General features: G+C 42.4%; 1 protein-coding gene across 2 annotated transcripts in view; it reads left to right on the top strand.

The window, feature by feature from the left end:
• Window positions 1-24,921, top strand: part of PGCKA1 (PDCD10 and GCKIII kinases associated 1) — an 80,509-nt gene that overhangs the window by 46,433 nt on the left and 9,155 nt on the right. For both annotated transcript variants that reach the window (XM_077279927.1, XM_077279926.1), the window contains one exon: window positions 24,469-24,511. The gene's annotated coding sequence lies outside the window, so the exon portion shown is untranslated. The remainder of the gene's footprint in view (window positions 1-24,468; window positions 24,512-24,921) is intronic.

The following is a 24,921-nucleotide window of genomic DNA, read 5'->3' as shown; positions in this document are numbered from 1 at the left end:
TTCTGCTCTACTCCAGCCTCAATACTTTTGTCCATATTATGTATCTATACTGTATATATTGATAATATACATTTGTTTAGTGCAGGGGTGGATTAAGGGTAGCCAGGGCCCCGGGCTGTTCAGACACTGTGGGCCCCCCCCCCCCGGTCATGTGACGGGGGTCATGTGACGGGGGTCATGTGATACCCGAACCAGATTATTCCGGAAAAATGGCCGGGCCCTACTCTACTGTAACCTATTAAATATTTTTTGAAATCTGCAATACAATTTAGGTATATTTTGACCAATAATATCACATACAAGGAACAAATACCACCGCGCCATGACCAGACCACAAATTACAACCACAGTGATCGAATAATATCACATACAAGGAACAAATACCACCGCGCTATGACCAGATCACATATTACCACCACTTGGTAACCAAATAGCACATTCAAGGGACAAATACCACAACATTTCCAGACCAAATATTACCACCACATAGTGACTGAATACTACAATACTGATTAGAAATTAAAAAAAAAAGCCACAATACTATCACCATAAGTGCCAGTATTCACAGGAGATCTGTACTTAGTATGCAGTGTCTGTGTAGAGGTAATACAGAAATCACTGGTGACATTATACACAGGAGCTCTGTATATAATGTATAGGTAATACAGTGATCACTGGTGACATTGTACACAGGACCTCTGTATATAGTATACAGTGTATAGTGTCAGTGTATAGGTAACACTGACTCACCAGTGACGTCTCTGGGTGAAGTCCTCCATCTTTCATCCAGCACAGACCGCCATCATTTCTTCCAGCCAGGACTCATTTCTGCAGGAAATAACACAGTTATCTAGAGCTCGCAGAACACATTACTTAATTTTTCACAACTTCTACATTACACCACATGGAGAAAAAAAGGCGACATAGTGTCACTCTGCACAGTAACAGGACCGCCCCCCCTCCCATTTAAAACAGTGTACTCAATAAATAAAATAAATACATCACTGCAGTAATAATATCCCTTAATTAGCCCCTATAATAATATTCCCCACCCTGGCCCCGTGTGTCTCATTCCTGGCTCCAGCCATATGTTCTCCCATCCTGCACTCATGAGTATCCATTCTACACCATATGATCTCCCCATCCTGCCCCATCTGTCTCCATCGTATCCATCCTGCCCCATGATCCAATCCTGCCCCATGTCTCCAATCATGCCGCGTGTCTACATTCTGCCCATGCCTCCAGTCATGCGCCCAGTGTGTCCAGCAATCTGCCCCAGAGTGTCCAGCATATTACCCCCAGTGTGTCCAGCATATTACCCCCAGTGTGTCCAGCAATCTGCCCCAGTGTGTCCAGCATTGCCCCCAGTGTGTCCAGCAATCTGCCCCAGTGTATCCAGCATATTACCACCAGTGTGTCCAGCAATCTGCCCCAGTGTGTCCAATTGTCCAGCATTGCCCACAGTGTGTCCAGCATTGCCCCAGTGTCTCCACACATTGCCCCAGGGTCTCCAGCATTGCCCCCAGACAGTGTGTTCAACAATATGCCCCAGTATGTCCAGCATATTGCCCCAGAGTATCCAGCATTGCCCCAGAGTATCCAGCATTGCCCCCAGTGTGTCCAGCAATCTGCCCCAGTGTCTCCAGCAATCTGCCCCAGTGTCTCTAGCATTGCCCCCAGTGTCTCCAGCAATGTGCCCCAGTGTCTCCAGCATTGCCCCAGTGTCTCCAGCAATCTTCCCCCAGTGTCTCCAGCATTGCCCCAGTGTCTCCAGCAATGTGCCCCAGTGTCTCCAGCAATCTGCCCCCAGTGTCTCCAGCAATCTGCCCCAGTGTCTGCAGCAATCTGCCCCCAGTGTCTCCAGCATTGCCCCCAGTGTCTCCAGCAATGTGCCCCAGTGTCTCCAGCATTGCCCCAGTGTCTCCAGCAATCTGCCCCAGTGTCTCCAGCAATCTGCCCCCAGTGTCTCCAGCAATCTGCCCCCAGTGTCTGCAGCAATCTGCCCCAGTGTCTCCAGCATTGCCCCAGTGTCTCCAGCAATCTGCCCCAGTGTCTCCAGCAATCTGCCCCAGTGTCTCCAGCAATCTGCCCCAATGTCTCCAGCATTGCCCCAGAGTCTCCAGCATTGCCCCCAGTGTCCAGCAATCTGCCCCAGTGTCTCCAGCAATCTGCCCCAGTGTCTCCAGCAATCTGCCCCAGTGTCTCCAGCATTGCCCCCAGTGCGTCCAGCAATCTGCCCCAGTGTCTCCAGCATTGCCCCAGTGCCTCCAGCATTGCCGTTCGCAAAAAAAAAAAAAGGGTTCTCCTCACCTTACCAGCGCTCCAGCGGCGAGCAGCTCCCTCCAGCAGCGCACACTCGCCGGCGACTGACAATGACGTCAGACGCCGGCGACGTGTGCGCTGCGGCCGACTTCAGCTGCCAGCCTCAAATCGGCTGGCGGCTGTTGTTAACCGCCGCAGCGCCGGAAGGGGCCTGGTGAGCAGATGAGAAGGGGCCCGATGCCGGCCCCCTGTCTCTGCCCACCGGGTCCGGGGGCACATAAATGCCGGCGGCGGCGGGCATTCACAGTACTCGGGCGGTCAATCTGTGCGGTAGCCCAGGGCCCCCCCCACACCACTGGGCCCTGGGCTACCGCCCATATTGACCCTCTTATAATCCGCCCCTGGTTTAGTGTATACCATGGCCTGATCCAACTACCGTATTTAGGTTCCTTCACAAACACCAGAGCAGAATCATTGGTTGATAGGTAGTCTGGAGGGCCAGATAAATAATTACTCTAGGGGACTTTAGTTCTCACTGCAATGATAAAATTATCCTATTTTGACTGCATTTAATGCAGAAACCATTAATGATCAAAGTTTTATATATGCAAGAAATATAATCTTGGCTCCTCGCGTGTTCCCGCGCACACATATGCTGTGTAAATGTGACAGGTGGCATCTAGTTTGCATACAACCTGCAGGCAGAAGCAGAAGTGAGATCCTACATTCCTACAGCAGCTAAGATATATTGATCTCATAAAATAAGAGTGTTCCACTGCCCTTTGTGAAAATGACCCAAATGTCTACAGCCAGCTGATTTCTACAAGGAACGTGAGACATGAATTAGATGCTGCCTCCAAAAGCAAAGTGACTTGTTATACAAGTCTGATATTAAGGAAAGATTATATATAGACCTAATTATATATTGCATTGCCTCTTTCCCATGTGAGGAACTGATGATCCTGCATTTCGTGTGGGAGATTAGGACAGGGTGGGCTCTGACCCTTCTCACAGGTTCCCAAGAAGTCACAGTGGTGGTCTAATGAAAGGTCTGCAAGTATCATAAAATGCTATACAGATGTTTCCTTCAATATCTTTCTTTTTGACTTGACATATACTGACAAGATGTCACGAGATGACCAGCTTTGGGGAAAAAAAATCCCTTTGTTATATACTCTGTCGGGTGTTGTATGTGCTATATGTCACAGTTTGAGAATATATCAAATTTATATCAAGAGCCTTACACAAGATTAGTGGAAAGATTATGTTAGAGTGAAAAATATCTGTGCTGTATGTCATATAGAGATTGGTAGGAATTTGAACGCCATTATTTCTACCAAAAAAATGTAGGGAACTCGGGAGCCGTAACAATGATAGCAATTTGTCTAGAAGTTGTGTTGGACAGTTTCAGTTTACAGAAAATTGGACCTAATTTTAGATGAAATTCACAGACCAGCACTAATGTAATTATTGCATCATGGCTACAGTCATCGTAGTTGTAGTTTAGTAGTTTTACCTACATGGTTAGCACTGCATTGGTCATGTCCATAACAACCCATGAATCACCTGCCTTGTTCTACAGGACATTGTGTGTTAAAAATGAAAAGGAACTATTGCACTTGGCTGACAAACACAGCACCAAGCTACATATTAACTGGATGCAATGTGGACACTGAAGAATATGTTTTTCCTCCACTATAAATCATTACTATAACTGTAATGACTTTAAAAAAGAAAATCCTTTTTTTGCATGCATTTGTAGAGGAAGTTTGCATCCACGATGTCCATATGTCATTTTAGGGAACGTAAACTTTTACACACAAGTATGAAAATTACATTATTAGCTCTTACATACTAATAAGCTCTAATTTATATGCTTCAGATGCTTTCTGCTCTTGAACCTATATCTTCCATAGAATATAGCTGTTCTCTCCAATCCTCCTCAACACCTTATTAATGCGGTCACCTGGACTGGAAAGATGGGGAATCGTTCTCAAAGTCAGTAGGAATTCTAGCATCGAACACTCTTTGACCAAACAGCTAAACCATTTTCGATAGTCAACAAAACCCTTCAACCCCTCTCCAAGGTTTGTTATATGTACCGCATTTTACTGTAGTTCTGCAGAGGAAAAACACTGCTCTTCTTTCTTCATTCATATAATAAAAGGGGCTAAATAATGCTATAATGTTGGATTATATGTATAGAATAACGAGTGGCGCTCAGTATTACAGGGTTAATAATACTGCTGCGAATACAACAATCACCACCTAAGATTGTATTCATAAAAAAAATTACCAAAAAAGATAAAAGCATATATCAGTATTCACGCTGATTTAACCCTGATAGGAAAAGACCAGATTTCTAATAGTCCGTAAATAAAAACTCAAATAATCAAAGGATAAATAACCGCTATGATAGTTCATCCAATAACTTCAAATCGCCCCTTCAGGGTTTACATGGATTTACCAATGAGTGCTACACAGGAAAAAACTTGAGGACCATCTGTGTGCTGGTAAAGTTCTTACCCTGATGGAAGGTCTGTGCAACTGAAGAAAATCTTGCTGAAGAATAAAGTCCAAATATGCGAATAGCGATCGATAGCTGCCCCGGCCGGTGGCAGCATATCGCTCCTCTAAGCCCCACGTGCAGCGGCGTCCGGACAGGTAGGCGTCCCACCTAGTGCGTATGGTGGGAACGGCGCTGGAGTAGGACCTGCGTGCCGGAGTGAGCAGCGTGACCACGCACGTGACTAGAGGCCCAGTACGGATGGTGGTAGGGACCAAAACAACCGACGCATTTCGGAGACGTCTGTCTCCTTCTTCCGGGATGGCCCCTACCCCCAAGTGGCAGTCCTTATATCCGCCATCCGCACAATGAATCACTGAAAGCCGAAAAGTTCAATCCCACTATTCAATCCTCTGGGAATAATAGTGTCCAATATAAAAATCCATCCTGTTTCTGCTCTTCACATGGTTTTAATAAAATTTCCTCCTCTCCAATGTGGATATATTTTCTCAATGCCCGCAATCTCCATATGTTGTGTCGTTCCATTATGATGTTCAATAAAGTGCTTTGAAAGGGGGTGACCCAAAAACTTGTTCTTAATATTTCGAAGGTGTTCACTAATTCTGACCCATAGGGGTCTTTTAGTGCGCCCAACATATACCTTTTTACATGGGCACGTGACCGGCCGCACACAGCCCTGACCTCAACTCCATCCAACACCTTTGGGATAAACTAGAAAAGAGATTGTGAGTTGTTTCATCAATCATCAGTGTCTCATCTCATAAATGCTCTTCTGGATCAAAAAACTCCCATAGACACCCTACAAATTCTTTTAGAAACCCACCACAGAAGAGTGGACGTTGTTTTAGATGCAAAGTGGAAACTCAATTAATGCTGATATATTTAGAAGGGGATAAAATAAAATCTCCTGTATGTTTAATGTGTAGGTACCCCAATTACAGCTGAAAAAAAGATTCACAAGACCCTGGTCATGATGTTGGCTTTGTAAACACCAGAGGTGCCAGATTTTGACTGCCTGCCAAGTATGCCAGCTTTTATCAGCCGACTGAAGAAGTTCTCAGGTCAGTGGAAATGGCGTTCCAAAGTGGACCTCAGACAAGGGTCCTGCAAATGTTTCTGCTCTACTCCATCCTCAATACTTTTGTCCATATTATGTATCTATACTGTATATATTGATAATATACATTTGTTTAGTGTATACCATGGCCTGATCCAACTATTTAGGTTCCTTCACAAACACCAGAGCAGAATCATTGGTTGATAGGTAGTCTGGAGAGCCAGATAAATAATTACTCTAGGGGACTTTAGTTCTCACTGCAATGATAAAATGATCCTGTTTTGACTGCATTTAATGCAGAAACCATTAATGATCAAAGTTTTATATATGCAAGAAATATAATCTTGGCTCCTCGCGTGTTCCCGCGCACACATATGCTGTGTAAATGTGATTAATGTTGGATTAAAAATGAAACCTATATTATACTGGGGAGTGCACCCACAAGAGATTAACAGGCCTTCGCCATTGTGAGAAAACAATTAGAAAGAGGGCGGTGTCGCAGGTTTCGAATGGCGCAGACTTGTTATTGATTTGCATGGAGTGGATCTGGAAAATAAAACATAACTTTTAATACGCAAAAGTCGATAAAACTAGTCACCCAAGTGAACACATAATATGGGGCCAAGTCACCACCATATATAATGGATTTAGAAAAAATGACAAGCCCAAGACAGGATTAAAAGATTCCGACAATATATGCCGAATCAATCTGGGATAAGGTTTATAAAGAAGCTGTGCAGCAATCATGTAAGACAGCGACTAACCCTATACAACCAGACACATATAGAAACAATGGACAGTAATGAGCATGTACTGTAAAATATGCTTACTGAACTATTGAACAAAAAGGAATGGTCTCACCAATTCCATAAGGCAGGCATCGGAGCACCGGGTTTTCTTTGGTCAGATGCACATCCGGTTAATGAAGAGATGACAATCCCTATGTCAATCCCTATGGGGCTGCAATAAACTATCGCCCAAGCTCCTGCCCTTACAAGGGCAGTCCACATCTACCCCTGTAAACATATGCCCTGCACTCTCCCTGTGTTGTATAGGGTTTGTCGCTGTCTTACATGATTGCTGCACAGCTTCTTTATAAACCTTATCCCAGATTGATTCGGCATATATTGTCGGAATCTTTTATGTGTTCACTTGGGTGACTAGTTTTATCGACTTTTGCGTATTAAAAGTTATGTTTTATTTTCCACTTTTTTGCTTTATTATTTTTCATCACTAAGTGGTATTATCTGTAGGACTCGCACTCCATATACAGACATTGCTTTGCAAGTGGAGTGGATCTGGACCTCAGGTCTTGACTGGCGTAGTCTGGTTTACGCACCTTGACCAGCGTTGTCTGGACCCTACTCAGGGGCACACCATAACACTCTGGTTCATGCCTTTTGGCTCACTCCAGGATTTCGGCCTCAGGGTCCCCTTGCACACACGTCCTGCTTGTCTCACTGGTTTATGCCAAATCTCTTCCCAGTTTGCTGCTCTGGCCTCTTAAATCAGGGAACTGCATTATCAAGCCAACATGACCTGGTGCACCATCTAAACTCTTCCTCCCCGAAACTCTACCTGTTAGTTCCGCAGGGTTCCCATGGGACAGTAGGTGGCAGTTTCCAGACACAAATACTGCATAGTGCTGGGGAATGTCATCCTTTGCTGCACACCCTCTTAGGCTGGTTTCACATTTGCGGAGGGCAGAGCTGCGGAGGGCTGCGTAGTTCCTCTGTTAAGCCCCGCCCACTGCCGCACCTCTTCCATTCAGCTCCACCTATGTCGGCATTCATTCTGCGTACCTATCTTTAATATTTGGTACACAGGCCATGTGAATGTATGCGGATGCCTCCGCATGCATCGTTTTGATGCTGCGCCGAACTGCATCGAACGCAACATGTTGCATTTTGTTGTGGTTGGCTCAACATACCCAATGTTAAAGATAGGTACACAGGGTACATGCTGATGTAGGTGGAGCTGAATGGAAGAGGTGTGGCAGTGGGCGGGGCTTAACGGAGGAACTATGCAGTCCTTCGCAGCTCTGCCCTACGCAAAATGTGAAACTAGCTAACATTCATGTTTTCCTGCTTCTTAGTTTGAGGCATTGTATGCTTGTATTTTTGCTTCTTTGGTGAAGGACAAAACATTCACGTTTTCCTGTTTCTTAGTTTGAGGCATTGAATACTTATTTTTTTGCTTCTTTAGTGAAGGACAAAAGGAGTGGCTGGGCATGGCTATTTTAATACTGAACGACCAGGATGCATTATTTATTGACCCCTTCCTGACCTTGGATGTTATCAACACATCATGGTTGGGAAGTGCTTCCCAACCTTGGACGTATTGAGTACATTTGCGCCATCGCCACCAGGTGTTCAGCTGATATGACAGCTGACACCCAGCACTCAATGCCAGGAGCGCTCCCTGAAGATTAACCCCCTAAATGCTGCAATCAATATTAATCACAGCATTTAGATGTCAGGCAGAGGGAGGGGATTGGCATACCCCGCAACGTCATCTAGGGGGCTCGATCTTTGCCATGGTGATCAGATGTCGTTATAACGACATCCGGGTCACCATGTTTTAGCAAGTTAGGTAGAACATGCTCTGTGGGTGATCTAACTAACTTATGTCAGTGCAAAACTGACAATTATAAAGCATAGTAATGCTCCTGCTATGCTTTATAACTGAGATCAGACTGCTAAAAGTCAAAGTATGCATAAACAGAAGAAACCAGCATCAATTCATGGTGACAAATTCCAAAAACTCAAGTTTATTCTGCCATCAAAAAATTGCCATTGCTAAAAAACAATTTTTCATCTACTATTGATTTGTTCATTCTGCCTCCCAAACAACGCGTAAGGTTTGGCTCACATTTATCCTGCGCTTACACCGATGTTTCCATGTAAATCTCTGAAATACGTGATTCAGACGAAACCCCAGGCAGAACATTCACTATAATGAGGCAGATGGAATCTGTCTGGCCTGTGATCCAGCAGTGTTCTTGTTTTTAGGCGTGCATAGCAGCGTGGTCAAACACAGTTTTGTGCACTTCTGAAAAGAACAGAGGCCAAAACAAAGTCCAGAGTAACTTTTTGCCTCATTATAGTGAATATCCATTCCAACGTCCCTTGGGGGTTTCATCTGAATCGCATCAATAGGGGACTTAGATGGAAACCTCGATATAAGTGCCCAACAAAGAGCGCAAGATAAATGTGAAGCCAAATGTTAGGTAAAATGTTCCAAATCAATTGACAAAAAAAGTCCTCACTCAGGTCCGTCTTCTTTTAATGGAAATGTAGGGGGCTTCCATGTTACTGGTAGCACAAAGGCTGTGGAAAAGTGAAAAGGCTCCCCTCCCAAAAGAAATCCAATGAATCCTGTGCTCACAAATCCACATGCCCCCTTCTTTCTGAGTCCCACATTGTGCCAAAACCCCATTTAGCGACCACATGTTTGGCATTTCTGTTTACATGTGCAAGTCTCCAGAAGCACAAGTTGTTCACTACCCTGTACTGTTCACTAGAACGTACTGGGCACTACAATGTACTGGTCATGACAACATACTGGTCACTACAACGACAGTTTGCACTTTTCACTGAGCAACATCCACTGCTGCTTGTTTTTAGAGAACACCCATGGAGTCAAAATCATCACTACACCTGTAGGTATATTCTCAAAAGGGTATAATTTAAAAAATGGGGTCAATTGAGGGGGGATTCTGTTCTTTTAGCACCCAGTGGCTCTGTATGTGGAGTCTGCAAACTATTCTATCCTTATGACTAAGCAGTATTGCACAGCCCTGCCGTGCGCCCACATATGGGATATCGGTGTACTCAGAAGAAATTTCAATACACTTTTTGGGGTCCATTTTCTCTTGTTACTCTTGTGAAAATAAAAAAATTGGGGCCAAAAGAACATCTTTGGAAAAAATTCAATTTTTGGTTTTCACGGCTCAACGTTAAAAAATTCTGTGAAGCATCTGGAGGTTCAAGGTGCTCACCACACATCTAGATAATTTCCTTGAGGTTTCTAGTTTCCAACATGGGGTCACTTGTGGGGGGTTTCCACTGTTTAGGCACATCAGGGGCTCTCCAAATGCATCCGCTCTTGATTCCAGACATTTTTGTGTTCAAAATGTCGAACAGTGCGCCTTTCCTTCCAAGCACTGCCGTGCGCCCAGATAGTTGTTTTTCCCCACATATAGGGTTTCATCATGCTCAGGAGAAATTGCACAATAAATATGGCGTTCCATTTTCTCCTGTTACGCTTGTGATAATCAAAAAATTGCATCTAAAGTAACATTTTTGTGAAAAAATAAATTTTCATTTTTTCCTTTCACATTGCAAAAATTCCTGTGAAACACCTGAAGGGTTAATAAACGTTTTGAATGTGGTTTTGAGCACCTTGAGGGGTGCAGGTTTTAGAATTTTATTAATATAGGGTATTTTCTGTTAATGTGACATCAAATGTGAGGTGGTTCGTAAAAAGATGGTTTTGTAAATTTTGTCGGAAAAATGAGAAATCGCTGTCAACTTTTTACCCTTATAACTTTCTATAAAAAAAAAAATAGTGTTTCAAAAATTGTGCTGATGTAAAGTAGACATGTGGGAAATGTTATTTATTAACTATTTTGTGTGACATAACTCTCTGATTTAAGGGCATAAAAGTTTGAACATTGCAAAATGTTTGCCAAATTTCCTATAACGCAAGTCTTATTGATCACATTTTTCTACTATCATGAGGTACAATATGTCTCAGGATCCGTTGAAGCGTTCCAGAGTTATACCCACATAAAGTGACAGTGATCAGAATTGTAAAATTTGACCTGGTCATGAAGGTGAAAACAGGCTTGTGGGGTAAAGGGGTTAAAGAGGTTGTCCGCTGCTTTATCACTGATGATCTTTCCTTAGGTCCTATCCTTAGGATAGGTCACCAGTGTCTGATCGGTCGGTCCGACACCCAGCACCCCCGCCGATCAGATGTTCTCAGGGTCAGTGGCCACAAATGCTCCTTTGCTTCATCCACCAAAACTCTGTGTCCAATTGCACTGGCTGCAGTGTTTATAGACAAAACAGCTATTTCACTGCAAAATCAAGTTTTCAAGATCAATTAAAAATAATTATCATTACCACTGATGATGAGATGAATATGGATCACAATGGATTCATTTCCTTCAATGTACTTCAGCTGATTTCTTGCTTTTCCTGCTCTGACTTTAGTGTGACAGAAATATATGTATAGAAGACTCCCCTCCCCTGCAAAATGAAAAATTAATAGTCTGAAACACTTAGAGCAGTGCACGAGCTCAGTAGATCGTCTTGGTCTGTAAGTTAGTGGGGGTCTCAACACAGTGACCCTCACCCATCAACAATACTGATACAGGCTATAACACACCAAAAAGGATGACAAATCTTTTGATTATTTTGGCCTTCTTTGTGAATTTTTCTCCTTTCTTTTAGCGAATGTGAACAAGTAAATTACATAACATGTAAATCGGAATCTAGATGAGTGGCTTAAAAACTGTGCTCTGATTAGTAAGCGATACTCCAACAGTCCCCGAGAATCTACATAAGATATTAGCTGCAGGGAATTAATGAACGGTCATGTGCCACAATTGTGGAATTACAAAGCCGTATGTGTGAAAAAAATATTAGAATTTTTGCCTTTTTTTTTTTTTAAATGCACTTTTGAGGGGCTTACTGGGAATGCCATCCACAGTGTGACAGATTTATTGTAATTTATGACAGAAACTGTTTGAAATTATAGCACAAATCTGTTCCAGCTCATAAATATGTCCCCTATAATTTCCAATGTAGTTAGGATAAAGGGAATCTGTCACCAGGTTTCCATTATCCCATCTGAGAGCGGCATGACGTAGGGGCAGTTTCACTTACTGATGTGCTTGCTACAGTTTTAATGAAACCACTGTTTTATATGCTACAGATCTAACCGTTCTCTGAATGCTGAGCTCTGTATAACCCCACCCACACCAATGATTGGCAGCTTTCTGTGTACCCTGTGCATAGCCAGAAAGCAGCAAATCAGTGGTGGGGGCAGGATTATAGAGAGTTCATGATTTTGGAGGACTACATGGCAGCAGGTTTACCAGTCCTCTACTTATATTATCCTCCTGATAAAACAGATATTTTACTAGAGCAAGGAGGTCTGTAAATGATCATTGGAATCAGGGTCTCGGTCTCTTCATCATGCCGCTCTCAGATTAGATGGCAAACACCTGGTGTAGATTCTCAGCAGTATAAGGGTACCGTCTCACATAACGATTTACCAACGATCACGACCAGCGATACGACCTGGCCATGATCGTTGGTAAGTGGTTGTGTGGTCGCTGAGTAGATGTAATCATTTAGGATTTAGAGAGAAATCAGTGCCGTTTTGTGTTGTTAGGGGCCAGTACAGGTACGCTCTGCTATCTTAGCTTTGAACGAATAATGAGATGATTTTGGAGACTATTCCTCTTTCCATGAGGTGTGTCTTCTGCGGCATTGACTTTGGTGGGGACACTGGGATGACAAAGGTTTCAGCTATTTCACATTGACATGGGGCCTTTTTTCCTTTCTTTGCCCTGTGACAACATTGTTATGCAGAGGAATGCCCAATCCTTTTGTCCTTGACATGCACTAAACTTCTTTTGTAAGAGTGAGAAACTTCAGAAAGGACTTCCCACACACTATGTAAATGTAACATTAATGAAAAGGACTAAAGGTATGGAAATGAATCTGACCTAGGCTCCTAAAGCTATCCAAAATTCACATTATTCGTCAGTGTCCCTATATCTAAACCACATAACCTTAGTGCTGATACAGATGTGGGGATTGGGGAGCGTCGATAATTTCTACGGAGGAGCATGAGGCAAAGACGGCAACGACAACTCAACACACAACACAAGTAGCCATGTGGTTCTAGCGTCAAGCTATTTTATGGCAGATTTCATGGAGTGAGGGCAGAACTTACTCATTCACAAACTTTTGCTAGAGAAAACCACAGCATAGGTATAAATTCATTAAGAAACCCTCCGACTCCCACCACATCCATGTCTATTTTGGAATCAGCTAATATAATGTGATAAAGCGGGCAACAGAACGCAAAATCTTATTGATGCAAAATTTAAAAAAAAAGAAAGTTCTGATTTGATTTTTCTTCTTAAAATTGCTTTGTGGAGGAATCAGAAGGTTTGGAAGAGCAGCGCTTGACCGGTCTTTAGCATTCCCATAAGTTGAGTCCTAGCAGTTGGACTCAAAGCAATTGGAAAGTTATCCTGTATCTTATGGATGCTGGATAACTTTTAAACTTGAGAATACCCCTATCATTAAAATCCATCATTGATCTCGTTTTGATGGTTGGGGTGAAAAGGTTACGCTACTCATCCGGCCCATTAAATGGCCACCGATTGGAAACTTGTTCGGATAGGTAGACCATGCTTCAGATGCACGAAGAATGATCAGTAGTAGATCGTTCAGCGCACGTACACTGTCAGTGTTCTCGGCAGCACTTGGCTTGCTTATACAGTGTGCAGTCTAGAATGATCATCTTTTGAGCAAAGCAAATTGGATCACTGGCGGCCTGCAGGATAATCCGGAAAAGAGCATTCCTAGAAACACTCATTCCCGATAATCATGCAATATAGGTGCACTTTAGCTCTTATATATGTCTCTTACAGAGATCCTATCAGCTGATTTATGACCATAAACCACATTAAAAAGGAGAGGTGAACCTTCATGTGGTCATAAATCAGCTGATAGGAGCTCAGGAAAAAACAGATAAAACTCTCCCGTCAGAACAAGCGAACTGATCTTTAATTCCTTCATTCTGCAGCCAGCAATGGACAGTCCAGCACAGAGGGAGAAGATGGATATGGGATATGAGGAGCGTGGAGGCCTGAGCCTTACAGTGAACTGTCATAGATGTATACAGCTATGACTTATGCGTCTGCTGTTGTTCCAGTTTTCAAGTGGAACAATCTTTTGGCCTTTTCTTCGCAGAGGCACAAAAGCTTCGTGGTTACACATTGGAAGAGGTGCACAGCACAATGGTTTACACTTCCAAAGGGTCTACAATCATAGCGGTGCTCAGGCAGGCACGAAACATGAACAGTCTTTAGTCAGAATAATATGTGTGGGTCGGCAGATTAGTGATGACTTTATTTCCAGTCCAATTTTCCTTTTTTTTTTTTTTTTTTTACTTTTTTACTTTTTCTTAGGCTGGTTTCACATTTGCATCTGTGTGCGCAGCGTTTGATCCGCATACATCCACATGCGTCATGCGTACATATATTTAACATGGTGTACGCACGGACATGCTTTTGCGTACGCATGCGTCATTTCGCATGTGCGGCGGGGTTCGGCGAACGCAACATGTTGCATTTTTGGAGGTGTCAAAAATCCATCTAATATGTGCAGGCATGCGCATGCAGATGAGTGCGTTAAAAAAACGCATTACTGTCTATGGGAACGCATGCATACGCATGTCCTTGCGCACGCATGCGTTCGATGCGCTTGCGTACTTCGGAGTGCGCATGTCCAGGAACTAACTGAGACATGCCCATTGAGACACGCCCTCCTGGAAATATCAAGCGCATGCGGATAAACAATGCAAACGCAGGCAAAAACGCATACAAATGCATGCACACGCAGCGTTTTTTTTGCCGTCATGCATAAGCTGATGCAGATAAAAACCGCTGTGTAAAAATGCGTTTGAATGCGTTTTGGCATGCGTTTGCGTATGCAGATGATACGCTGCGCAAAAATACGCAAATGTGAACTTAGCCTTAGCCCTCACTATCACGCATGGAGACTCACTTCTTGCGCCTCAGTATCAGCATGGAGGAGGACTCGGTACTCCTCCTGTATGGACTTAAAATACAGAGACCATTCCTCTCCAGCCTGCTCATCTGTATATAATTCAGTAGCCATTTGCAGTCAGCTGACGTCACTATGTGGGAAGATATGGCTCAGGTTCTGGTTCTCCAAGGACCGCATCAGAGTGTAACATCACACTACAAGCTCACGCCCAAAAGTGCACCATAATTACTCACTAAATAGTATCTTCCTAATACACCATACAAAGTGACAGTGGACACCGCGTCCCAGCAACACACCTCATTAGGGGACCCAGACAATTATCTCCAATACCTTGACATTGGACATGTTCCTCACAGGCGCCATGTGACATACCACCTGGAAGCCACCGTAACATAGAGGAAAGCACCACCCATAGGGAACATGGCACAGTACAGCATCACATAACCTTCAGATACAACACGCCAGCAACATATTAAACATACTGATAAGAAAAGGGTGAGACAGAAGTTGGTTTCCATCCAGGATTCTCACTGGAATTACTCTAGACTTTTCAGGTCTGGTAGCATTTAATATATATGTCCTAAGGACTTGTATTAAAATTGATGAGCAGTGGAGAACAAAGAAGGGTGCGGTGGTTTGTGTAACGCTCGCTGGCTGCGACTATTCAGCCAACATGTAAATTGTTTCCAATAAAAGGCACAGAGCCTCCAGATAAGACGTCTGTGCCTCGCACTTTGCATTTGTGACGTAATGTGTGCTCAGGGAGGACTATTTACCATGCTGTCCCAGCCGTGTGCTTTGTACATGGGCTGCGCATATCACACAAGGCACAGATTGGCAATATGACTTCTCATGTGCAGCCATGGAAACATTTCACCTATGATTTCATTAAGAGCTTTGCTCGCAGTCTGCAATTGGTTCTGTCTTACCAGATGTTCAGCCATATGTCCGATTAAGCATGCAGCTTCGTACCATAAGACGTGGACCATATGCTTGTCTTTTAGTAATGTGAAGGTTTCCATTAAGATCGCGTTCTCACTTTAATCAATAATTTCTCAGAAAATAGCATTTTCATTAATATGGTAAATTCATCCATGTTTTCTCATTGTCATCTTTCTGTTGTTGAGAGGTAGCTCTGTTTAATGTGGAGCGTTCACTGTACTGGGTTACAATGGGGATCCTTATAAAAGCTCATTTTTTCATACCCCTTGATCAAATGATTCAACAGTGCACTTTAACAAGTCATTGTCAGCATTGATAGGTATCCTGTTAAACTTCAGGGACCAAGGATGGAGGCCACATTCTCTTACGATTGCTATGGAGACCCAAAGAGCAATCTTTGATTACATCTGATATCATTATTGTGTTTAAATGAAAATAATGGGTCAAATTAAATACCCCATAGTAATGGTTTAATGCTAGTATGTAGATTAGATAGCTGGCAGCAAACGATCTCCAACGCAGCTCCCATACTAAGGAGCACTTAGCCCAGCGAGTGCTCCAGTGGTCTAACGGGTAAAGTTTCTCCTTGTGGAGAACTCTAAGCCAGTGTAAGGAGACTTATAGGCCATGCAATGCTCCCCCAGAAATGTAAATATGAAAATATCTTGTTTAGTGACGAAGAGGACAGGTACTCTAGCTACCTATTGGAAGCAACAATCTTAAAAGTCGACATAGACCCTTAATGAGTCTTGCCACATGACTAAGAAGCCGAACCAGACACTTCATTTGCAGACACATTTCAGGTTTCAGGGTATTTGCCCCTCATCAATAGTTGTACTAGAGGTTCAAGTCTTCTTCCTCTCTGAAGAGGCTATTCGCATAATCTATGAGAGGGACGCTGCTAGAATCATCTGTTAGCGGCTAATCTCCCCACCGAACTAAAGGATCAGGCCATTAAAGTACAGATGCCCAATTCTTATGTCCCTCTAGATAATTGGTTTGGGTGCAGCCACAAGGCCCCTATATGAATTAGATGGTTGGTTGATCCTGCCGAAATCAGCTGGTTCAGCTGACTTTCATCTAATGATATAGTGGTCATAGGTTGTACCAAAAAAATTGCTAAATCTGATGCAATCTATGAGCAATACAAATATTTTACAATCCTTAGGCTGCGGTCACACTTGCGAGTGCAATGCGAGAAACTCACACGAGTCTCTCGCATCAATACCCGACACTGCCACCGGCACTCGGGACCGGAGCGTTCAGCTGCATAGAAATACATGGAGCTGAACGCTCCGGTCTTGAGTGCCAGGTATTGATGCGAGAGACTCGTGTGAGTTTCTCGCATTGCTCTCATAAGTGTGACCTCGGTCTTAGAAAGAGGGTTGTGGCTAACAGGGATTTGGGATGATTTTCTGAAAAAGCATGGCTTAAAATTGACGAAAATCTTACTGCAAAATATTGGCCTAAAGTAAGTCGTCCATGAAGTGGCGTAGGGATAAATGCCTAAATATAAAGCAAGATGCACCAAATCTGTCACATGGCGTGAGACAATGATCTAGTGGTAATCTCTCTAATCAGGCATTAATAAATCTGCCTCTCTCATGGTAGTGTTGTTATAGTGTAGTATTATTGGAGTGCCCGCTAGGACCTTGGGGTACGTGGGCCGGGTCCGGTGGTCATTACAGGGGTAGTCACGGTGGCAGTTACCCAGTCCATGGCCCTGGGTGTCCAAGTTAAAGGGAAAATCTTTAAAGGGGTTGTTTTGAATAAAGAATGTTCGTGATGCCACCTGTGGTATTTGGTCAGGGATGACCTACACTGCTTAAAGGGGTCCACTGGGGATGGTGTTATTGCATCAGGGATGGTATGGTTTTCCACAGGAGGACACAAGGTTGTAGTCTCTTTACCTTTTACTGATAGTATGCAGGCACAGTCCAGGGTACCGGTAACAGGTGATGGTGAGGTACGGCCAGCCTGGAAGCGATTTGGAGTCCCTTTAGCCAGGTGGGGTTGAAAGTCTTCCTTACTGCGCTGCAGTGTGCGTCCCTTGCTGCCTAAGGCTTCAAACAAGGTCTTCTCTCTCTCTGTCCTATATGTAGGACAGTACCCGCATGGCAGGCAACACGAGCCTTTTTGCAGGTATCCCTAGTTTGCCGTCACCAGAATATTGAAGGTTTTCCAATTGAATGGTGAACAGCTCAGTTGCTAATATTATAAAATCTCTACTAGATGGAGGGTGGTAATGTCACAATGGGGCACTGTTGTTGCCTAATGGCATCCTGTGATAATCTAATGACTTTTGCATCAGGGGACTCATGTGCTCGACGCCTACGTTTATATGCATTGTTTTTGTCTGAGCGATGCTGTTGCTCTCCTAGAGTCTCATTTGCCCTTTGTTGTCTTCAACATTGTGCCTTTCATTGTCATTGGCGTACTTTTTAGGAGGAGCCATGTTGGCGTTGATATTTGCTTTTTAAAGGGGTTTTCCCATGAACGAAAGTTCATTTTAAAAATTGACTATGTCTGACCGTGTACGGAGCATACCACATCTCCTGGGCAGGGGAGGAAGCAAAAGATAATACTGACATTACAGCAGGGGATCACAGTGGATTCATTTTGTGAGGTAAAATATTTCACTGACTGTTTTTAAAAAATATTTTACCTTACAAAGTGTATTTTCTGCGATCTCCTGAGGTAATGTCAGTATTGTCTTTTACTTCCTCCCCTGCCCAGGAGCTGTGGTATGTTCAGTACACAGTCAGACACACACAATTTTTAAAATGAACTTTTGTTCGTGGGAAAACCACCAAAAGCAAATATCAATGCCAACATGGCTCCTCCTAAAAAGTACGCCAATGACAATGAAAGGCACAATGTCGAAGACAACAAAGGGCAAATGAGACTCTAGGAAAGCAACAGCATCGCTCAGACAAAAACAATGCATATAAACGTAGGCGTCAAGCACATGAGTCCCCTGATGCAAAAGTCATTAGATTATCACAGGATGCCATTAGGCAACAACAGTGCCCCATTGTGACATTACCAGCCTTCATCTAGTAGAGATTTTATAATATTAGCAACTGAGATGTTCACCATTCAATTGGAAAGCCTTCAATATACTGGTGACGGCAAGCGTTCCCCTGTATGACCTGATTTGCCCTTGTTTTATGGACATCATCGAGTGCTGCCCATCACTGAGGCTTATTCTGCTGGTATTGATAGGCAGATCAGGTTGCAATTTTGCAACTTAATACATTTCCAAATTAAATGATCACTGCACAGCACTATGGGTGCAGCAGCTTCTGACATGAGATAAATAAAAAAAAAGTGCTCCTATCTGAGAGACGTGCAGCTGTTATGTAGTTTGTGCCTATAGGGTATAATAAAAAAGCAGCATGTCATCCATGTAACCATGCTGGCAAGAAGGCAAAATACAGAGAGGAACCTCAGTAAATAGGACGATAAAAACGCATGTGACAAAATGGAGAAAAGGAGAATGTGTAAAGATTCTGAATCCGAGGGAAACTCTAGGTTAATATAGAGGTTTTATTGATATTTTTTGCAGAAAATATTTCATTTTTAAAATGAAATCAGTTTTGATACGAAAATAAATATCAGATTCTCTTCTCTTTATTTTTCTTCTCCCCTTTTTTCAAGTTATAGCACAGATGGGGGAATGATATTTGGCATTTTCAGTTTTTTTGCTATTCATAGTTTATCCCTTACTGACCAAGCCACTTTGGTTTTTTTTTAAACAATTTTGACCTTAGTGACCGGGCCAAATTTTTTAAATCTGTCCAGTGTCACTTAATTTGGTAATAACTCTGGAACACTACAACAGATCCCACTGATTCTGAGATTATTTTTATGTGACACATTGTACTTTATGTTAGTGGTAAATTTAGGTTGATATGTTTTGTATTTATTTGTGAAAATATCAGAATTTTGGTGAAAAATTAGCAATTATCAAAATCTCTATCTATCTAATCCTTAAACCAATTAGCCAGGTGGTACAAAATAATCAATAAATAACATTTCCCACATGTCTACTTTACATCTGCATCATTTTCCTTTACCTCCAAATTTTTCAGTTTTGCAAGAGGAAACCGTAAAAGTGGACCCCACATTTTGTTACCCACTTTCTTCTGAGGGCAACGATACCCCACAAGTAATCAAAAAGTACTGTTTTGGCACACAGCAGGAATCAGAAGGGAAGAAGTGACATTTGGTATTTGGAACGTAAATTTGGCTGGAATAGATTGCAGACCCCATGTCTCATTTGCAGAGGCCCTGATATACCAAAATAGCAGAAACCCCCATAAGTGGCCCCATTTTGGAAACTAGATTCATCAAGTAATTCATCTAGGACTGTGTTGAGCATGATGAATCCATCGGTGCTTCACAGAACTTTTTAAAATGTAGATGTAAAAACAAAAATTACACTAGGATCCAAGGAGTAACATTTCTCTTTGCAGCGAGGGACATGTTAAGCATGCAGAGATGAGACTTTTAAGCCGCAGTTCTCCCCTGGGAAATATGCAAATTGTCTCTTCAGAGAGGAAGAGAACTAGAACTCAAGTGCAAAGTATAGGAAGTAGCGTTCCTAAAAGTCAATGTTGACCCTTTAACAAGACTTGTCACATGACAAAGGATAAAAGCTTTTATCTTAGGTCATGTGACAAGGCTCGTTAAAAGGTCGACATTGACTTTTAGGATCGCTACTTCCTATCGGGGCACTAAAGTGCTAGTCCTCTTCCTCTCTGAATAGACAATTTGCATTTTTGCCACTAAAATGTTGTTTTAGCCCCAAATTTGTATTTTTCACGATGGATAATAGGACAAAATGGACCCCAGAAATTTGTTACACAATTTCTATTGAATGCGACGATAACCCATATGTGGTAAAAAAAAACAAAAAAAAACCCCTGCTCTTAGGGCACATGGCAGGGCTCGGAAAAGCAAAAGCACTAACTGATTTTTGGAGTGTAAATGTGTCTGGAATAGATTGTGAAGAAACCTCCCACAAGTGACCACATTTTGGAAATAAGACCTCTCAAAGAACACATCTATTGATGTACTTACCGTTTTTAACCTACCAGTGATTCACAAAACATCTTAGCATTAAGATGTGAAAACAAAAAATTACATTTTACTTTTTACATTTTTTACCACCAAATGTATAATTTCCACGCTGGGTAATAGGAGAAAATGTCGCTTACCAGTAATGTGGGAACCCCTATATTTCCAGTGACAGATGACGGGACCCTGAGTGGGGGCTGGTTTTGTGCAGGATAAATGAAGGTTTTTATTAGTAATATTTTGGGGCACATTATATTTTTTGATCACTTTCAGTATAAGACTGTATCACATTCTTGCATTCTACATAGAGTGCTTACATCGGGATTTCCGTGTAAATCCTACAAAAATGCGATTGAGATGAAATCCCTGACAGAATCACCCACTCTAATGAGGCAGATGGAGGCACTTTGGATTCTTTTTATCTTCTCCTCCAGTGGTATCCATAATTTTAGGCGTGCACAGAACTGTTGTCGTCCACACTTGTGCGCTAAAAAGATGCCTAAAATAAAGTGACACCACCGGAACAGAGATTAGATGGCATCCAAAGGGACTCCATGTGCCTCAAATGAGTGGTTCAGTCAGGGGTTTTGTCTGGATTGCGTTTATGGGATTTACACGGAAATGAGAAGTGCTCAGCGGAGAGTGCAGGATAAATGTGACCCAAGCCTAATTCCAAATTTTTGGGAGTGAGAATTAAGGAACAAATGGGCAGCTGTACAAGAATAGTTCTTATTTTTATTTTTGCACAGTTTATTGTGCGGTATGTGTGTAAAGAAAAGGAATTCAGTTGTTTTTATTTTGTATTTTTTTGGCGCAGTTCACTGTGCAGTAAAAGTGATAATACCGATTTGTTTGTCGTGTCAGTATGATTACAGAGATACCAGATGTATCATTTTTTTTATCCGTTGTCACTAGTGATGAGCAAGTATATTCGTTGCTCGGGTGTTATGACCCCAATGGCGAGGGTCTCAGAGGAACGTGGAAGTCTGCAGAATACAAAAATCCAGCTCATAGGGCAGTGGTAACTGGGTTGACCATATATCTACTCCTAACGCCAACACTAGAAGTAGCCGGGGATCATTCCTACGTTGATTCTAGATGACACGCGCCAGCCGGAGAATCTAGCTACCCCTAGTAGAGGAAAACAAAGACCTTTCTTGCCTCCAGAGAAGGGGACCCCAAAGCTGGATAGAAGCCCCCCACAAATAATGACGGTGAGGTAAGAGGAAATGACAAACACAGAAATGAACCAGGTTTAGCACAGAGAGGCCCGCTTACTGATAGCAGAATAAAGAAAGGTAACTTATATGGTTAACAAAAACCCTATCAAAATCCACACTGGAAATTCAAGAACCCCCGAACCGTCTAACGGTCCGGGGGGAGAACACCAGCCCCCCTAGAGCTTCCAGCAAAGGTCAGGATATAGATTTGGAACAAGCTGGACAAAAATACAAAACCAAAACAAATAGCAAAAAGCAAAAGGCAGACTTAGCTGATATAACTGGAACCAGGATCAGTAGACAAGAGCACAGCAGACTAGCTCTGATAACTACGTTGCCAGGCATTGAACTGAAGGTCCAGGGAGCTTATATAGCAACACCCCTAACTAACGACCCAGGTGCGGATAAAAGGAATGACAGAAAAACCAGAGTCAAAAAACTAGTAACCACTAGAGGGAGCAAAAAGCAAATTCACAACATCGGGTTTGCCTGAGCATGCTCGGGCAAACCCGAGCAATGAGTATACTCGCTCATCACTAGTTGTCACTTTTACATGCTAAAAACAATATTTTGCAAAAGTTTATTTGTTTTTGCACCATCATATTCTGAGCAATGTAATTTCTTTTGTGTTCTCCTGAATGAGTCATATTAGGGCTTGTTTTTTTGAGGGACGATTTGGTGCTTTCATTAAAACCCTTCTTTTTTACATATGACTTTTTGATTGCTTTTCATTCTATTTTTTGTGTGATCATATGATAAAAAAAGACATTTTGGGCATATTTTGTCTTATTTTTTACTTTATTCTGTAAGATGTACTTTTTTTATTTTTTGCTTTTTCTCAAAGGCTGCGTTTTTAGTGTTGAATCGGCTTTTCGTGATTCTTGTGCTCTTTTTTGTTTGTTTTACATATTTCAACTTTTTTTGTCCCACTGTTGGACATGTATATTTTTCATTTTAATCACTGGTCTCATGCACTGCAGTACTCGTGTAGTGCAGTGACTGAGACCTGTCAATGTCCCACTGACTTAGCCTGTTAGACTCTGAAACAGTGAGATCTAACAGGCTACCATACCCTGGGGTCATTAGATTACCTCAGAGCACTTACAATTACAATTGTGGGTGGTAGATCCTGTCAAAGGGGGTCTTTTAACCCCTTTTTAATCACTTACTTATTGGCTAAATTGCCCCCGATCGGTGCCAAACCTGGCAGAGGCTGATACCGCAGGGTGTCAGCTGTTATATACAGCTGTCACTGGTGAGAATTTTGCCCAAAGGGAGGCACTATTTGCTTATTTCCGAGGGAATAAGGCCACGTAATGACGTCATTTTAATGGATATCGGCGGTCATTGAGGAGTTAAAAGTACAAGGAAATTAATAATTTCTGAATCATATTGAAATTATTTTCCTGCTATATTCTAGTGTCAAACACTAAAAATTACACTAAAAAATGTGGAAATTTTAATTGCCTTAACCAAATGGACTTGTCTTTAGGCTACTCTGGATAATTACCATATGAACCACATACCCTTGGTTTAAAAAAAAATAAATAAAAATTAGTGCTTATCTATAACCAGATGTTAGATTTAAAAAAAGTAAATACTTAGGGGAGCAGCAGGAATGAAACAAGAGCAAAATCTGCCCAGTTGACCTGCTGACGGGTTCTCTTTAATAATGCATCAATAGCTGCGAATTCACTGCCCTGTGTGAGTGTTAACAGTTACGCGGATGCAACAGCGCAGACAATGAGGAGGCAGTGGTACTTAAACCAGCTGCTATTTATTCGATTAACACAAAGGACCAGGTGCCTTTGACCCAATATCAAGGGATAGCACAAATAGGGAAAATAACACAAGCTATGTTCCAAGAATACAGTAGTTCAGATGAACAGGATATTGACACAATGCTTCTTACACACCGTCGTTCTATTATTACCATTAAATAACTTATCGCCAGTGATGTCTTAGTACTAATACCCCAACCTTAAGGGCGTCACTGTCACTTCTGGGCCCGTCACGGTTGTCGCACTCTAGGCAACACAAAATGACACACAGGCCCCAACGTTGCTCAACCATACTATCCACTAGTCCGCAAGTCCCAGGTTGGTGAGTTAGTCTGCCCACGCTTCACACTCTCCACCTTCGTTCCCTGAAACATGGCCCCGGTCATAACTTTGTACCATACGTCTACACTGGAAGCGGTCACAGCTCCCACGTCCGTCCCTTTGCTGCGGCCTAGTCTCGGCTCAGCACTTGTCTGATTTTTACGATTGTGTGCCCGAGTCCTATTTGTATGAAGTTTAGGTTGGATGTCATAGCCTCAGCAATCCTACAGACTTCTTTGTACGATGTTTCATTTTTAAACGAGAGTTGTTCCGAACAATTTTTTTTTTAGTAGATTAGTAACCGGCGTATGACCGTATGATTCATGCCACATGCTCACCATTTAATCTTTTTAATGCCTTATAAAAAGAAAAATTATTATTGTATTTAAATGCGTTATCATCATGATGCCTCTCACACCTTCTATACTTTACTAATAGACAATTATTCTTTCTACAGGTATGTGGCTCCAATGTCTGATGTTTAATGGAATACCTCCCAGGTAAAGCTTTATTTTTATTATTTTTTTTACTTTCTGTAAAGATGTAGAGGATATCTTTTTATCCCTGTAGTTAGAAATTGTAATTCAGTTATCAAGTTCTTCATTCTCATGGTGTCCATTGGGTAAATGAGACCTTTTTTCCAACTGGTGCAGTGAGTAAGCACATAAACTTTACCAAGTTGACACTGTGCTGGTAGTGATGCTTAGGTTACATTCACACATTCAGGATTTGGTCAGTATTTTGTAAGCCAAAACCAGGAGTGGGTGATAAATACAGAAGTGGTGACGTGTTTCTATTATACTTTTCCTCTGATTGTCCCACTCCTGATTTTGGCTTACAAATACTGAGGTAAAATATTGACCAAATACTGAATGTGTGAACGTGGCCTTAATGTGAAACCAGCCATGTA

Source organism: Ranitomeya variabilis, chromosome 1 (genome assembly GCF_051348905.1).
Source record: "Ranitomeya variabilis isolate aRanVar5 chromosome 1, aRanVar5.hap1, whole genome shotgun sequence".
NCBI lineage: Eukaryota > Metazoa > Chordata > Amphibia > Anura > Dendrobatidae > Ranitomeya > Ranitomeya variabilis.
Note: the sequence above shows the minus strand (reverse complement) of the source record. Positions and strands in the feature narration are given on the sequence as shown.